The sequence below is a fragment of the Bufo gargarizans genome, chromosome 4 (assembly GCF_014858855.1).
Source record: "Bufo gargarizans isolate SCDJY-AF-19 chromosome 4, ASM1485885v1, whole genome shotgun sequence".
Taxonomy (NCBI): domain Eukaryota; kingdom Metazoa; phylum Chordata; class Amphibia; order Anura; family Bufonidae; genus Bufo; species Bufo gargarizans.
This window is the reverse complement of record NC_058083.1, coordinates 107578305-107595017: the sequence shown is the minus strand read 5'-3', so window position 1 is coordinate 107595017 and position 16713 is coordinate 107578305. Positions and strand designations below refer to the sequence as shown.

Below are 16713 nucleotides of genomic sequence, written 5' to 3'. Positions count from 1 at the left end.
GGGTCCCGAGTGTCAAACCTCCACTGATCATATGCTGATTTATCCAAAGGATAGTCAGTAAGAAAAAGGCGGAGAACTCCATTAAGGGAATTGCAACTATTTTAGTAGAAAAATAGCCGCAAGTCCCATTTTTAACCAGCCGTGTGACAATATTTAGTTGCACGGCCTGTTTTATGCTGTGTTCGCCAGTTGAGCAGGATGGGGCATAGCGGGGTGTCTCAGGGGCCGAGCCAGAGCTGAGACTCCAGCCCCGGGAAATTTACTAATATTTACGCATAAATGTTGGCAAAAAAACTATGCCAGCCAGCTGAAGAAGAGAGAGGAGCCACATGTGCTCACTCCTTACAGACTAGTCCCGAGTCCCAGAGAATCCATCTCAGTCAATCTGAGACATTTGCATCAAGCAAGCCATCCCCACTTTGCAGTGATCCAGAGCGAAAAGAAAGATCTAGAAGGTCCAGTATCTGCATGGCCGAGCATTGGAGTCAGTCAGTAAGGTATTTGCTGTTTATGCCTAGAGACTTTATGACAGTGAGAGTGATATTGCTAATACACCCTTCACATTTTGACGTGGTCCTGGCCAGACGTATATTAATCCTGTACCCCTCAGTCTGAGAATTACAGACATGTTTTGCAAGAAACTGATTGCCAGCCTTAGATTCTACAGAGAGAGAAAGATAGAGAGAAGGAGTACTACAACCCTCATCATTGCATATAACCATGCACTGTTTTTCGGAGAAGATGTGCACCGTGAATTGTTTGGAACTGTGTTTTGATACTGTTGGATGTAGTCTAACTCCCATTTAGCACTTTAGTAAAGAGAGACTTGTCTATTTCTCTACAACTGGCCTGGTCCTGACCCCAGCACCACATGCTGGCCACATCTCGTGACTTGCACCTGTACCAAACTCATGCCACCAAGGGCACCCCAACTACCATCAGGCAGGAGCCCCATATGAGGATGTGCCCCGAGGGAAGAAAGGATGCCCCCTCCTGTCACTGCCCTGTCCCTGTCAATGTGATTCCCACGGGAATTTATGAGGATAAGGGCTCATGCATGTGACTGTTGTCTGTTTTGCAGTCTGCAAAACATGGATACCGGCCGTGTGCATTCTGCAAAACGAAACTTCCGACCTTGTCTGTAATAAAGGACAATAACAGGATTTTTAGAGGAACGGCCATGCGGAAAAGTAATGCACACAGAGTAAATTCAGTTTTTTTATGTGGACCAACAGAAGAGAATGAATCCGCATACAGGCCACAAAAAAAGGGCACGGAATCGGGAATAAATTACTTTCATGTGCATGAGCCCTTACTGTTGCAGCCAGAGCCACTGCCTCTCCCATGCTCTCTTCTTCTTCCGAGGCTACAGCAACATACAGTATAAGGATGCTCCAAAATTGTTATTTTATGGGGAATATGAATATTTACTACAATATGTCAGGACATGTCAGGAGTGGTGATAGGTCCTCTTTAAAACATGAATAGAATAAGAGAGGAAAGTCAGCAACTTGATTTTTTTGGTCTATTAGGTAGCACTTATTAAAGAGCGTTGCTTAAAGGGGTTGTCTCACTTAAGCAAATGGCATTTATCATGTAGAGAAAGTTAATACAAGGCACTTACTAATGCAGTGTTTCCCAACCAGTATGCCTCCAGCTGTTGCAAGACTACAACTCCCAGCATGCCCGGACAGCCTTTGGTTGTGTGGGCATGCTTGAAGTTGTAGTTTTGCAACAGCTGGAGGAACACTGGTTGGGAAACACTGTACTAATGTAATGTGATTGTCCATATTGCTTCCTTGGTTGGCTGGATTCATTTTTCCATCATATTATACACTGCTCGTTTCCATGGTTAACGGCCTCCTTACAATCCAGAAGACGTGGCCCTGCTTGCACACTATAATAGAAATTGCTGGACTATGTGCACTCCCAAGGTCCCAGTCACCAGAGAGGCCGGCGCTTTTTCCTATATTGTGCTAGCACGGCCACTGCTACCGGATTGCAGGGTGGTCATAACAGGCAGTGTATAATGTGACAGAAAAAGGAATCCAGTCAGAAAAGTAGACAATATGGACAATCACAATACATTAGTAAGTATCATAAATGCCATTTGCTTTAATAAAAGCATTGCTGAACAATTCCAATGGTATATTCAGTGACACATGAGCACATGGAGCTGCCAATATTCTGCTTTCCATCTGCCATTAGGAATCAGAGCATATGCAGATAAGTTCTGTTCCTCAGCAGAGCAATCATACTTCAGTGCTTGTCATTATGTCTGTCCAATTCCTTAAAAATAGCACACGCTGTTTGGCATTTTAGTATATTTATAGTGGAACTCCCATTTTTTCTTTTAAAGTCATCACCCACACATTTTCTACATGTGCAGTGTCTAAGCTCTGAAATTCCGACGGCTAGAATACAATTTATCAAATACAACGTATTGAAACCAGAGCAGATTTGATGTGGTTTTGGGACCAAATCTGGGCTGAAACCCATGCCAAAGATCTGTCCTGTGAAGCTACCCTTACATTTTCTTAATGATACAGTTGGGGTCATTTATCAAACTGGTGTAAAGTAGAACTGACTTAGGGCTCTTTCACACCTGCGTTCTTTTCTTCCGGCATAGAGTTCCGTCGTCGGGGCTCTATGCCGGAAGAATCCTGATCAGGATTATCCTAATGCATTCTGAATGGACAGTCCGTCCTTCAGGATGCATCAGGATGTCTTCAGTTCCGGAACGGAACGTTTTTTGGCCGGAGAAAATACCGCAGCATGCTGCGCTTTTTGCTCCGGCCAAAAATCCTGAACACTTGCCGCAAGGCCGGATCCGGAATGAATGCCCATTGAAAGTCATTGATCCGGATCCGGCCTTAAGCTAAACGTCGTTTCGGCGCATTGCCGGATCCGACGTTTAGCTTTTTCTGAATGGTTACCATGGCTGCCGGGACGCTAAAGTCCTGGCAGCCAAGGTAAAGTGTAGTGTTTGTGAAAGATTGTTGACTGCCAGACATGCCTCTACGATGCACTCAAAGACAATTTGCCCAGTCGACAGACACTGGAAAAAACAAAACAAAAAAAAAAAGACATACTGGTAGAGAATGTATATATTTTATACTTTCCAAGATGGCGGCACACAGCTGCTTGGAGCTCTCAGGGATGGGCTACCAAAATTAAGTTTTGCTGTATAACTACAATGACAGTAATAAAGTTTCTTCTTTCTTCAAAATATTTATTTTAATTTAATATTTATTTTAATATTTATTTTTAATTTCCTATTCTCTATTCCACCATATTCCATAGTGTGGGGTACACAGATTGCCCTCACCCACATTAGTCCCTGTCCCCAATAGTGTGTGCAATCTCATTTTCCAACAGCACGCACACTCACCCTGGTATGTTTGTGTAGTGTGGAAGTAATCCAGACTACATGGAGTAAACTCCCTTCAGCACCACGCAGACGTTAGATCAAGCCCCCAGTGTTGTTCAGCAATAATGCCACCATGTTACCCGTTCACTTTCCTCCTGTTTGCTTAGGCTACTTTCACACACACACTTTTTTTTGTTTGGTGTGGATCCGTCATGGATCTGCATTGACGGATCCGCACCGATAATACAACTGTCTGCATCCGTTCAGAACGGATCAGTTTGTATTATCTTTAACATAGCCAAAACGGATCCGTCTTGAACACCACTGAAAGTCAATGGAGGACGGATCAGTTTTCTATTGTGCCAGATTGTGTCAGGGAAAACGTTTGCCTCCGCTGCAAGCAGTGTTTTGGCGTCCGCCTCCAGAGCGGAACGGAGGCAAACAGACATTCTGGGCGGATCCTTTTCTATTCAGAATGCATTAGAATGCAAACTGATCCGTTTTGGACCGCTTGTGAGAGCCCTGAACGGATCTCACAAACGGAAACCAAAACACCAGTGTGAAAGTAGCCTTAGCTGCCCAAGTTTTGATAATTGTAGGCATCAGATGACACAATCCGCAACAGATTTGCCTTCAATGCTAATTGCCAAATATATCAGACACAGACAGTTCTGGTTTCAACCGTCAGTGAGCAACAGGAAGTTGCACTGATCACAGATATCGGATGTGAAATGGCTGTTGGTCAAATGATTTTCCATAAGCTCCCCATTTATAGGGCTATATGCACACAACAGTATCAGTTTTGCAATCCGCAAAATACAGATACCTGCCCTGTGCGTTCTGCAATTTAATACAAGAAATGACTCTTCTTATCCACAAAATGCACAAGAGCAGGACATGTTCTATCATTTGTGGAACGGAATGAAAATGGTGTGCTGTCCACATTTTTGCTGACCCATAGAAATGAATGGGTCCACTCCAAGTGTGATCGTCATAAAATGCGGGTCGGATCCAAACTACCATCATGTGCATGAGGCTTAAATCACAGACCGACCACTATTCATACAGATATGTAAAGGCAAAACAAGAACTAAAACATGCTTATTTGAGATGAGCAAACTGATTTTAAGGCCTCCTGCACACAACATGGATACCAGCTTTGCAAATTCAGCGTTTTCCCTTCCGCAGGTCCCGCGCTATGGTACAAATGTCTATTCTTGTCTGCGGGGGCCACAGAACGGAAATACGGATGCGGACTGCACACAATGTGCTGTCCGCATCTTTTACGGCCCCATTGAAATGCAGATCAGATGTGGACTAAAACTACGGTCGGGTGCATGAGGCCTAAACAAATTGAATGCCGTGTGTTATTAAATCCGTGGTTGGTCTGTGTGTCCGTTTTTACCATCCATGTGTCATCTGTAATTAACTGACGTTGCTCAGCTGAAAATGAATTTTCAAAGAATCTCTTATTAGTCTTCAGTGAAAAACGGACGCAACACGGACACAACACGGATGTGTATCAGTGATTTTTACGAGCCCATAGCCCATAGACTTTAATGGGAGTGCTTGGCCCGCATCACAGATCAAAGTGCATGTCCCCGTGAATTTTTTTTACTGATCCATGGTCAGTAAAAAAAATACTGAAATGTGAACAGATACATTTAGGGCTTATGCAGACGACCGTATGTATTTTGCGGTCCGCAAAAAATACGGATGACTTCCGTGTGCATTCCGTATTTTGCGGAACAGAATAGCTGGCCCCTAATAGAACAGTACTACTCTTGTCCGTAATGTGGACAATAATAGGACATGTTCTATTTTTTTGAGGAACAGAAATAGACATACGGAAACGGAATGCACACGGAGTACCTTCCGTTTTTTTTTTGCAGACCCATTGAAATTAATGGTTTCGCACACGGTCCGCAAAAAAACCCGGAACGGACACGAAAAGAAAATAAGTTCGTGTGCATGAGCCCTTAAATCAATGGTTATGTGTGCTGTCTGTGGAAAATGCGGACTGTACATGTCAATGAAAAACGGAAATGTGGACGAGGCTTAAAGCTACTTTAACACTTGAGCTAGCATGTTGCAGTTTTTGTCCGGCCTTATAGTGAATGGGGCAGGAGCGGACTTCTGGCGGCACACATGGGCTAGCATTAGTACGGATCCGGAACCCTGCTTGCGCCAGTGTGAAAGTAGCCCAACATGCATTTACCCACTCCCATATATGTCGTCGTTACTTTGACATTACTAATGGGGTCTTGGTGTTAAATAGATTAACCCCTTCAACCCCGGGCCTGTTTTCCTTCCTGCTTAGGCCATTATTTGCAAATCTGACATGTGTCACTTTAAGTGGTAATAACCTTAAAACGCTTTTACTTATCCAAGCCATTCTGAGAATGTTTTCTCGTCACATATGGTACTTCATGACAGTAGTAAATTTGAGTCAATATATTTCATTTTTATTTATTAAAAAAATACCAAATTTAACAACATTTTAGAAAAATTTGCAAATTTGCAAATTTCAATTTCTCTACTTTTATAATAGATAGTAATACCTCCAAAAATAGTTATTACTTTGCATTCCCCATATGTCTACTTCATGTTTGAATTATTTTGAAAATGAAATGTATTTATTTTTTGGGATGTTAGAAGGCTTAGAAGTTTAAAAGCAAAAACATTTTTAAGAAAATTTACAAAACCCATTTTTTTAAGGACCAGTTCAGTTATAAAGTAACTTTCTGGGGCTTACATATTATAAACCACCCATAAATCATCCAATTTTAGAAAGTAAAGCCCTCAAGCTATTCAAAACTGATTTTACAAACTTTGTTAACCCTTTAGGTGCCCCACAAGAATTAATGGAAATTGGGAATGAAATTTTTAAAAATGCACTTTTTTTTAGCAGATTTTAAATGTTAATCTAATTTTTCTACAACACATCAAGGGTTAACAGCCAAACAAAACTCAAAATCTATTACCCTGAATCTGGAGTTTACAGAAAATTTTTGGCCTAAAGTCCATTATTCTGGAAAAAATTGCAATTTTTCATTTTCACAGCCAAGCGTTTCCCAATTCTGTGAAACGCCTGATGGTTCAAAGTGCTCACTACACACCTTGAAACATTCCTTGAGGGGTGTAGTTTCCAGAATGGGGTCACTTTTTTGGGGTTTCCACCTCAGGGTGTCTTCATATGCGACATAGCTCCTAATTATCATTCCAGCTAAATCCGCTCTCCAAAAGCCATATGGTGCTCCTTCCACCCTGAAGCCTGCTGTGCACCCATACATCAGTTTTTGAGCACACAAAAACCCCAAAAAAGTGACCCCATTCCGGAAACTACACCCCTCAAGGAATATTTCAAGGTGTGTAGTGAGCACTTTGAACCATTAGGCGTTTCACAGAATTGGGAAACGCTTGGCTGTGAAAATGAAAAATTGCAATTTTTTCCAGAATAATGGACTTTAGGCCAGAAATTTTCACTTTCACAAGGGAAAACTGGAGAAAATGCACCCCCTCATTTATTGCCCATTTTCTCCTGATTGCAGCAATACCCTATATGTGATTGTATACTGCTATATGGGCATACCACAGTGGTCAGAAGGAAAGAAGCACCAAACAGCTACTAAAAGGCAGATTTCACAGGAATAACTAACAGATGCCATCTTGCAATTGAAGACACCCTGAGGTGGCCTTACAGTGGAAACCCCCAAAAAGTGACCCCATTCCGGAAACTACACCCCTCAAGAAATATTTCAAGGTGTGTAGTAAGCACTTTGACCCATCAGGCGTTTCACAGAATTGGGAAACGCTTGGCTGTGAAAATTAAAAATAAAATAAAAAAATCCAGACAAAGTTGCTTTACACCTACATTATTCACTTTTTGTCCCCCATTTTTCCCCCGAATATGCCAACACCCCATATGTGCTCCAAAAATGATGTATAAATGCCTGGCAGGATTCAAAAAGGAGGTAGCGCCATAGGGATTTTGCAGGGCAGATTTTGCAGGATTGGCTTTTGGGAGCTATGTCGCATAGGAAGACACCCTGAGGTACCCCTAAAGTGGAAACCCCCAAAAAGTTACCCCATTCTTGAAACTAAACCCCTCAAGGAATATTTAAAGATGTGTAATGAGAACATTGTCCTCAAAGGTGATTCATGGAATTGGCTGTGAAAATGAAAAATTACATATTTTTCCAGAAAAAGTTGCCTTACACCCACATTTTTCACTTTCACAAGGTGTAACAGGACAAAATGCACCCCACATTTTGTTCCCCATTTCCCCCCGAATAAGCCAACACTCCATATGTGGTCAAAAAATGATGTATGGGCTCATGGCAGGGCTCTAGAGTCAAACAGCTAAATATGGATTTTGCTGACCTGAATTGTCAGACATGGATTTTAGGTGAGGTCCCCAGAATTCCTGAGGTCCCAAGAAATGAAAAACCCCAAGAAGTGACCCCAATTTGGAAAGAGCACCCCCGTACGAACATTTTAAGTGGTAGAAAGGGTACTTTTCAGCAAACAAGCGCCTCAAAGAAGGCAGAAACACTTGTTAAAGGATTTCAAAGCACATATTTGTGAAATTGAAAAATTACTAGCAGACCCCAATTTTTCACTTTCACAAGGGGTTAAAGGAGAAAATGCACCCCCGTATATGTTCCCCATTTTCTCCCCATTCAGGAAACACCCCATTTGTGCTTGTAACCTGCTGTATGGGCGCACAGCAGGCAAATGGCAAAATATGAATTTTGCTGACAGGCCTGAATTGGCAGACATGGATTTTAGCTGCCATGTTGCATTAAATAAATTCCTGAGGTCCCCAGAAATGAAAAACCCCAAGAAGTGACCCCAATTCAGAAAGATCACCCCCGTACGAACATTTTATGTGGTAGAAAGGGTACTTTTTAGCAAACGGGTGTCTCACAGAAGGCAGAAATGCTAGAGAAAGCATTTCAAAGCACAAATTTGTGAAAATGAAAAATTACTAGCAGACCCCAATTTTTCACTTTTACAAGGATGTAAAGGAGAAAATGCACCCCAGTATATGTTACCCATTTTCTCCCCTTTTTGCAAACACCCATATGTGCATAGCCTGCTGTACCCGTACACCCATATGTGTGTAGCCTGCTGTATTGGCTCACAGCAGTGTAAAACGCATTGTACATTGCCATCTGTACAATGTATACGGCAAGCTTTTTGTACCACACCTTAGTTTTACGCATGGCACTGTAGGGCTTCAGAACTTGATCGGACAGATCAACCCCTCCCATGTGCCTGTTGTAATCAAGGATGCAGTCAGGCTTGTTGACAGGGGTAGTGGTACCTCGCAATCGGGCAGGAGAACTGGTGTTGGTGTGAATGGTGGTTAGTACAAGGACATCCCTCTTGTCCTTGTACTTAAAGAGAGTCTTTCACCTAAAATGACCATTATACACCACAAACATCATGATATCCATTACATTCCCCATATTATAATCTTACCTTTCATATTGCTGTCCGTCACCTATTCTCTCTTAAAAACGCTTTTATTCCATATGCTAATTAGGTTCTGAAGGTGCCCAGGGGCGGCGTTTATGCGGCCGGTGCCCAGGCTCCACGGCGCTGTTCAAATCAAACTCCTCCCCTTTCACCCCTCTGGCCCGCCCTCGGTTCTTCAGATACCATCCTCCAGTCAATGACAAATCCGGCGCCTGCGCACTCCATTACCCACTAGGGCAGAGGCAGCAGAGCGTTTAATGCGCATGCGCCGGCCCGTACATCCCGATATTTTGGCAGTTTACTTCCGCCGGCTAGATCGGGATGTACGGGCCGGCGCATGCGGATTAAACGCTCTGCTGCCTCTGCCCTAGTGGGTAATGGAGTGCGCAGGCGCAGGCGCCGGATTTGTCATTGACTGGAGGATGGTATCTGAAGAACCGAGGGCGGGCCAGAGGGGTGAAAGGGGAGGAATTTGATTTGAACAGCGCCGTGGAGCCTGGGCACCGGCCGCATAAACGCCACCCCTGGGCACCTTCAGAACCTAATTAGCATATGGAATAAAAGCGTTTTTAAGAGAGAATAGGCGACGGACAGCAATATCAAAGGTAAGATTATAATATGGGGAATGTAATGGATATCATGATGTTTGTGGTGTATAATGGTCATTTTAGGTGAAAGACTCCCTTTAACCGCCAGCATGTTCTCATGGCAGAGAGCCTTACTGTCGCCTTTTCGGAGTAGTTGCCCTACCAGGGATCTAGGGAGCCCTCTCTGATTTTTTTCGCACTGTGCCGCAAGCCACAATACGTCAGGCTTTTAGGGATATAAATAGGGGAATGCTGGTGTAATAGTTATCTACATAGAGGTGATAACCATTATCCAGCAGTGGGTGCAGTAAGTCCCACACAATCTTGCCAATAACTCCTAGGACGGGGGGGCATTCACGGGGTTGTATCCGGGAATCTTTCCCCTCCTAAACCCGAAACCTGTAGGTGTACCCGGAGGTACTTTTGAACAGCTTGTACATTTTTATTCCATACCGTGCCCGCTTGCTGGGTAGGTACTGGCGAAATGTAACTCTTCCTTTAAAATGTACAAAGGACTCGTCTATGCTAATTTCTTTTTCTGGGCTGTGCGTTATCATTATAATGTAGGAATTTAAAAATGGATTCAAATCTTTTACGGGACATGGTCATATTGGAAATTGGAGTGTGGTACAAGACATCTGAACTCCAATATTGTCTCATTTTTGTTTTTTTCTTGCCAGGCCCATATGCAGCAACAGCCCCCCAAAACTTCATAATGTCTGCTGCATTTACAGGGATCCAACCTAGGGGTCTAGCATATGAAGATGTCGGGTTTTGAAATAAACTGCTGGGCGTACAAATTTGTTTGGGTCACCATCAAATTTATGAGATCGTCAAAGAAATAGATTTTGAAAAAATCTATTTCTGTGAAGCCTGTGCGGTCAATCTGAATTCCAAAGTTTCCTAAAAACTCTGGAATTTGGGGCTCATAATCCTCAGGAGGTGTGGACCATGGGGGATTACTGGGGGGGGGGGGGGGGGTCTACTTCATCTCTCCTGGGGCGTCTCCTTGGGGGTCCCTCATCACCGGATGACGATGATGATGGAGTAGACGAGTAGAGGAATGTGGCATCCTCTTCTCCCTCACTTGCAGACTCCTTTTTTAGAGGCAAGGATGGCGTATGCCTCTTCAGCGGAGTACATTCTCTGGGATGATTGGGACATTTTTATTTTTATTGGTGTATGTTAAGTGAAAAGTGTCAGGGGGGTGTATGTAGTGATTTAGCACGTGAGAGGTCTTGTAATGAATTTAATTAAAATAAAATTTATGATAAAGACAAAAAGAGAAAGGAAAAAAAAGAGAAAAAGATAAGTGAAAGAATAAGATAAAAATTTAGAAAAAAAAGGCTCCCAAAAAATTTCAAAATAAAAAAAAAGGCACTAAACCTGAGCAGACGCAGTCAATAATTGACAGTACTGACCGGCGCACACAAGTGCGTGTGTGGGTTCAAAAATCTAAACTAGTACTAACTAAAATTGACTTTTATATATATATATATATATATATATATATATATATATATATATATATATATATATATATATATATATATCTAGCTAGCTAGCTAGCTAGCTAGCTAGCACTAACTGATGTAATAACTGATGTAAAAAAAAAAAGGAAGGCACTAAACCTGAGCAGACGCAGTCAGGGTTCAAAAATCTAAGATACTATTAACTAAAATTGACATTATATATATATATCGAGCTGGCACTAAAAAGACACAAGTGCTGATTAGCACTTGCCAGTCACAGCTCACACACAGAAAAAGTGCAGAGCTGAAAAAGCCAAAAAAAAGCTAAAGAAAAAAAAAAAAAGGACAGAGAGGGGGGTGAGGGGAGGGACAGGGAATGGGGATCTGAAACAGCTGCAGATGAGCCAAAGATCACAACAGCTGTTCCAGATGTTCTTTTTCTTATTCTTCTGAAAAGCACTAAATGGAAAGCACCGATTTTGGCCGAATGCACACGGCCGTTGTTCACGGCCGTGAGCGGACCGTGGAACCGCGGCCTGGATTCCTGCTGAGTGCAGGAGCGCACATATGATCTATACCAGTGAATTACTGTATTGCGGCGGCAGCAGGGAGCGCACGGCGTCATAGCAACCCATGACGCCGTGCGCTCCTGCTCTGCAGGAATCCAGGCCGCAGTTCCACGGACCGCTCACGGCCGTGAACAACGGCCGTGTGCATTCGGCCTTATGTGGTAGTACCACAAGTCCAAGCCGACAACGAGCAGCATAGAGGGGCACAGGTCCTCTCTGCAAGCAGTCACCAAGCTAGAATGGCTGCCTGCAGAGAGGAACCAATGTTTTTTTCTGCTGCATAGCGCTGCCATTGGCTGGAGCGTTGTTCCAGCCAATCGCAGCGCTGGGAGGGGACATCAGTGCCTGATTTCCCTTCCCTGACCTCGGATGTGACATGGGCTGATGTAATCAGCCCTAATCACATCTGTCCCAGCCACCAGCAGCACCACAGATTGGCTAATTGTAGTATAGCGCTGCCATAGGCTGGAGCATTGCTCCAGCCAATCGCAGAGCTGGGAAGGGACACCTGTGTCGGGTGTCCCCTCCCTGACCTAGGAGGAGACATGGGCTGATTTTATCAGCCTATCCCACCTCCCACCTCTAGCCGAGCCCCCCCTACATTCCCGGCCCTGCAATGGGCCGGTCTTCACTAGCCAGCCAATCGCAGCGATCAGGGCTGCAGGGGGGCGGAACAACTCCGGTTCTGCTTCATCTAACATGACTGACTGACGATTAGTGCAGCCAGCTCACTCCAGTCACAGCGCGATGCAGCGTGGTGACCGGAGTTATCCATGACGTACTATTACGTCAAGATGTGGTAAGTCACCGACTTACATGACGTAGTAGTACGTCGTGTGTCGGGAAGGGGTTAAAGTGTAACTGTCATTCTTTTATTATTTTTCTAATGTATACGAGCAGTGACACTAACCATTTTTGTAATATACTTTAATTACTGAAATCGTACATTTCTATTAGAAATATGGCTCTAAAGTAGCCCATTTTGAGCCTGTCTTCTGCATACATAACTGTGGAGACTTGCTCAGTGCTGAGTGTGTTATGTAAACAGAAGACAGAGGAGCATTGCTAAGGCTCAAAATGGGCCACTTTAGAGCTGTTTCTAATCAAAATGTGCGATTTCAGTAAGTAAAGTATATTACAAAAATGGTCAGTATCACTGCCCCTACACATTACAAAAAATATAAAAAATAATGACAGTTACACTTTAAAAGAGGTTGGATCAAGTTCTAGGAGACCCCAGAGTTTCATACACAGCTTTTTCAGGGTAATTGGGGGCACGTTAGATTCAGGCAGTATTTATTCAGACTTGAATTGAACCTGCTGAACAATTTGTGCCAACTGGACCCCAAAACAAATTTTAAGAAATTCTCTCAACTATAATGTTTATATTAGCTCTCTACTTTTGAGATCAACCTCTTAAGGACCAGGCCATTTTTTTGCAAATCTGACATTCGTCACATTATGTGGTAATAACTTTAAAACGCTTTTACTTATCCAGGCCATTCTGAGATTGTTTTCTCGTCACATATTCAAAATCATGTTTCAGGGTCTCCATATTCTGAGAAACATAGTTTTTTTTATTTTTTATGCAATTGTCTTAGGTAGGGTATCAATTTTGTGGAATTAGATAACTGTTTGGTACAATTTTGGGGTGCGTATGACTTTTTGATCGCTTGGTATTACACTTTTTGTGATGTAAGGTGACAAAAATAGATTTTTTTACACAGTTTTTATTTTTAATTTTTTGCAGTGTTCATCTGAGGGGTTAGATCATGTGTTATTTTTATAGAGCAGGTGCTTACGGACGCGGCGATACCTTACATGTCTACTTTTTTTATTTATGTAAGTTTTACACAATAATATAATTTTTGAAACCATCAAAAAAAATGTTTTAGTGTCTCCATAGTCTGAGAGCCATAGTTTTTTTTGGGGGGGGGGGGGGGCGATTGTCTTAGGTAGAGGCGCATCTTTTGCGGGATGAGGTGATGGTTAGATTGGTACTATTTTAGGGGGCATACGCCTTTTTGATCGCTTGGTGTTTTTTTTAGCACAGTTTTTATTCAATTTTTTTACAGTATTCACCTGAGGGGTTAGGTCATGTGATATTTTTATAGAGACAGTCGATATGGACGCGGCGATACCTAATATGTCTCTTTTTTTTTTACTTGAAACTTTTAATCTTTTTATTATAAAAAACACTTTTTTTTCACTTTTTATATTTGTTCCACTGTGGGACTTCACCTTTTCAGGGTTTAATCCCTGTTTTAATTCAGTACAATACATTCTGTATTGTACTAAATTGAACTGTCAGCGTCTTACACAGTAAGACGCTGACAGTTGCCTAGGAGACCCAAGCCTCAGGCTGGATCTCCTGGGCTTTCATAGCTGGCAGGCTCCGATGCCTGTGTAAGGCATCGGGGCTGCCATGGCATTCACCGGGTCCCCTCCACCGCAGCGTGGGGATCCGATGGCTAAGGAGAAGGAGCGCAAACCTCCCATATGACCCTTTCAGCTCTGACTGCGGCATATGAGGGGTTAATCCACCGGCATCGGCATTATCACCGATGCTGGTGGATGCAGCAGGGATCCGGCTGTCAGTAACAGCCGGATTCCTGCCGCTTATCGCGGCACCACACATGGGGGATAGGAAGGATCGCAGGACGAGAATGCTCGACCTGGTGCACAAAGTACCGGCCTTTTAGGATAAGCATTCTCATCCAAGGTCCTTAACCACTTCAGCCCCGCTAGGTGAAACCCCCTTCATGACCAGAGCACTTTTTACACTTCGGCACTACACTCCTTTCACCGTTTATCGCTCGGTCATGCAACTTACCACCCAAATGAATTTTACCTCCTTTTCTTCTCACTAATGGAGCTTTCATTTGGTGGTATTTTATTGCTGCTGACATTTTTACTTTTTTTGTTATTAATCAAAATGTAACGATTTTTTTGCAAAAAAATGACATTTTTCACTTTCAGCTGTAAAATTTTGCAAAAAAAACGACATCCATATATAAATTTTTCGCCAAATTTATTGTTCTACATGTCTTTGATAAAAAAAAAATGTTTGGGCAAAAAAAAATAATGGTTTGGGTAAAAGTTATAGCATTTACAAACTATGGTACAAAAATGTGAATTTCCGCTTTTTGAAGCAGCTCTGACTTTCTGAGCACCTGTCATGATTCCTGAGGTTCTACAATGCCCAGACAGTAGAAAAAACCCACAAATGACCCCATTTCGGAAAGTAGACACCCTAAGGTATTCGCTGATGGGCATAGTGAGTTCATAGAACTTTTTATTTTTTGTCACAAGTTAGCGGAAAATGATGATGATTTTTTTTTTTTTTTTTTTCTTACAAAGTCTCATATTCCACTAACTTGCGACAGAAAATAAAAAATTCTAGGAACTCGCCATGCCCCTCACGGAATACCTTGGGGTGTCTTCTTTCCAAAATGGGGTCACTTGTGGCGTAGTTATACTGCCCTGGCAATTTAGGGGCCCATATGTGTGAGAAGTACTTTGCAATCAAAATGTGTAAAAAATGACCGGTGAAATCCAAAAGGTGCACTTTTGAATATGTGCCCCTTTGCCCACCTTGGCAGCAAAAAAGTGTCACACATCTGGTATCACCGTACTAAGGAGAAGTTGGGGAATGTGTTTTGGGGTGTCATTTTACATATACCCATGCTGGGTGAGAAAAATATCTTGGTCAAATGCAAAAAAATGGGAAAAGTTGTCTTTTGCCAAGATATTTTTCTCACCCAGCATGGGTATATGTAAAATGACACCCCAAAACACATTCCCCAACTTCTCCTGAGTACGGCGATACCAGATGTGTCACACTTTTTTGCTGCCAAGGTGGGCAAAGGGGCACATATTCCAAAGTGCACCTTTCGGATTTTGCAGGGCATTTTTTACACATTTTGATTGCAAAGTTCTTCTCACACATTTGGGCCCCTAAATTGCCAGGGCAGTATAACTACGCCACAAGTGACCCCATTTTGGAAAGAAGACACCCCAAGGTATTCTGTGAGGGGCATGGTGAGTTCCTAGAATTTTTTTTTTTTTGTCGCAAGTTAGTGGAATATGAGACTTTGTAAGGAAAAAAGAAAAAAAAAGAAAAATCATCATTTTCCGCTAACTTGTGACAAAAAATAAAAAATTCTAGGAACTCGCCGTGCCCCTCACGGAATACCTTGGGGTGTCTTCTTTCCAAAATGGGGTCACTTGTGGCGTAGTTATACTGCCCTGGCAATTTAGGGGCCCAAATGTGTAAGAAGTACCTTGCAATCAAAATGTGTAAAAAATGGCCTGCAAAATCCGAAAGGTGCACTTTGGAATATGTGCCCCTTTGCCCACCTTGGCTGCAAAAAAGTGTCACACATCTGGTATCGCCGTACTCAGGAGAAGTTGGGCAATGTGTTTTGGGGTGTCATTTTACATATACCCATGCTGGGTGAGAGAAATATCTTGGCAAAAGACAACTTTTCCCATTTTTTTATACAAAGTTGGCATTTGACCAAGATATTTTTCTCACCCAGCATGGGTATATGTAAAATGACACCCCAAAACACATTCCCCAACTTCTCCTGAGTACGGCGATACCACATGTGTGACACTTTTTTGCAGCCTAGATGCGCAAAGGGGCCCAAATTCCTTCTAGGAGGGCATTTTTAGACATTTGGATCCCAGACTTCTTCTCACACTTTCGGGCCCCTAAAAAGCCAGGGCAGTATAAATACCCCACATGTGACCCCACTTTGGAAAGAAGACACCCCAAGGTATTCAATGAGGGGCATGGCGAGTTCCTAGAATTTTTTATTTTTTTTGCATAAGTTAGCGGATATTGATTTTTTTTTTGTTTTTTTCTCACAAAGTCTCACTTTCCGCTAACTTAGGACAAAAATTTCAATCTTTCATGGACTCAATATGCCCCTCACGGAATACCTTGGGGTGTCTTCTTTCCGAAATGGGGTCACATGTGGGGTATTTATACTGCCCTGGCTTTTTAGGGGCCCTAAAGCGTGAGAAGAAGTCTGGAATATAAATGTCTAAAAATGTTTACGCATTTGGATTCCGTGAGGGGTATGGTGAGTTCATGTGAGATTTTATTTTTTGACACAAGTTAGTGGAATATGAGACTAAGGCCTCATGCACACGACAGTTTTTTTTCACGGCCCGCAAAAACGGGGTCCGTGGGTCCGTGATCCGTGACCGTTTTTCCGTCCGTG

At 42.7% G+C, this 16713-nt stretch overlaps 1 protein-coding gene across 2 annotated transcripts in view; it reads left to right on the top strand.

Annotated features, from left to right (window-relative positions):
- INPP5D (inositol polyphosphate-5-phosphatase D) overlaps positions 1-16713 on the top strand; it is a 243841-nt gene that overhangs the window by 199185 nt on the left and 27943 nt on the right. The gene's annotated exons all lie outside the window — the stretch shown is intronic.